Raw genomic sequence first — 1,954 nt, 5'->3', positions numbered from 1 at the left:
GGCAACCCCTCGGGCAAGGGCAAGACCCTGCATTCAATTCCCGGTATAAAAAAAAAAAAAAAAGAAAGAAAGAAAAAGAAACAGGGCCAAGGATTTAGCTCAGTGGGGTTTCGCTGCCTACCCCGCAGTGCAAGGTCCAGAGTTCGAGCCCCAATATCAAAAAAAGAAGAAGAAATGTAAGGACCTGACAGAAAAGTTACTGCAGCTTGAACAGGAAATCCTTCTGAGTCAGGACTGTTACAGCCAGTTTGCAAAAAGTACTTTTTTTTTTTTTTTCTTTTGGTACTGAGGAATGAACTGAGGACCTTGCGTTTGCCAGACAGGCACAATGTCACTGAGCTAAATCCCCAGCCCTAAAGTGCAACTACTGATTAATGTAATGTAGTGTCAATTAGATGTGCGTTACTGGGGTCTTTTATCTGTTATAGCTTTTTCTTTTCCTTTTCATTATATTAGGTTTACTGCCCTGTAAATGTGGTAGTGGGGCCACACCTGCATGGCAAGTGCAAAGTCCGAAGTTTGATCCGTGGTACCAAAAAAAAACAAGAGAAAGAGAAAGAAAGAAGGAAGAGGAGGAGGGGGATGAAGAAGAAGAAAGCAGAAGGAAAAACAAATGGTGGTGGTAGTACCAGAAATAAAAAAATTAAGGAATTTTTCAAAAAATTTTTCAAAAAAATACAGAATTACCTTGTTTTTGGTGATGTGGTTCTGGCCAAAAGTTTAGCATGTTAGTAGCCTCTCCCTTAGTCTTGACACACTGTTTCTTTATTTTTCTGATACAAAATATTGATCCCAAGTTATTTATTTTTGTGTAGTAGTTTTCCCTCTCAACAAACTGTAATAACCACATCTTTTTTTTTGGAAGGTGGGGGTACTGGGAATGAAACACAGGACCTTGTACTTGCCAGGTAGGTGCGGTGCCACTGAGCTACATCCCCAGCCCTAACCACATCCTTTTAAATGTGTAAATAATGTTATCAAAACAGACATAACCTGGGCCAGAGATGTAGCTTAGTGGTTCTGCTGCCTGCTTCACAAGCGCAAGGACCTGATTTGACACCTGGTACCAAAACAACAACAACAACAACAAAATGAAAACCTTTACAGTCCACCCTGCATATATCAAAGCTGCAAGAATAATACATTTCCTGTACCCAAATATTCTACAGCTATACCCAAAAAAAAGAAGACAAAAACAGGAAAAAATGATATGCCTGGTGAAGGGCTACAGTTACCCAAGCAGCCAAAAATAAAACAAAATAGCAAAATTACTAACATTACTTTAATACAATTATAGCTTCAGTTGTCTCTGTCATTGCTAGTGATTGCCTGCTTCGGCACAGGAGTGAGGGCCTCTCTTCACCTCTATGGTGTCAATTCACACCTGTAAGTTGCCCCATATATGTTCAGTGGGTGTTTCAGAAATCCTTCCCTCCACACAAACGTCTCTATTAAGCAGATAATAGGAAAGAACATCACCAGCAAGCCAACTGGTCTCTTTCTGGAATATGATGATTTCCATTGTGCATGCAACAGAATAAGAAAAGAAAAAGACTAATAATAGTATGTTATGCATTGATAGCAGCAACATCTTTTCCAGGTTCTGCAGTCATCTGAACAAAATTGTAGACATTCAGCACATTCCATTAAAAAAAAATCAAAAACAAAAAAACAAAGAAAAGAATAATATCCAGACAACAGCAAAGTTCTGTTGCTGTTGTGGTACCTGGCACCATTTTTTTATTAGCTTCTTAATCATCATCTGGAAAGAGAACATTCTAGAGTAATATCATTAAATGTAGCTCTGATAAAGCACGGTCCCTACTATGTATCATAAAGCAGGTACTAGATATTTTACATTCATAGAGGTATGATACAGTACCATCCTACATCAATAATACTAGATTCAGTTTTGGTTTGAAATTTACTTTGTCTGCAAATAAGATTGCTACCC

Source organism: Fukomys damarensis, unplaced genomic scaffold (assembly GCF_012274545.1).
Source record: "Fukomys damarensis isolate Sample0158 unplaced genomic scaffold, DMR_v1.0_HiC HiC_scaffold_16, whole genome shotgun sequence".
Lineage (NCBI taxonomy): Eukaryota > Metazoa > Chordata > Mammalia > Rodentia > Bathyergidae > Fukomys > Fukomys damarensis.
The sequence above is the reverse complement of the archived record's forward strand: the minus strand, read 5'-3'. Positions refer to the sequence as shown.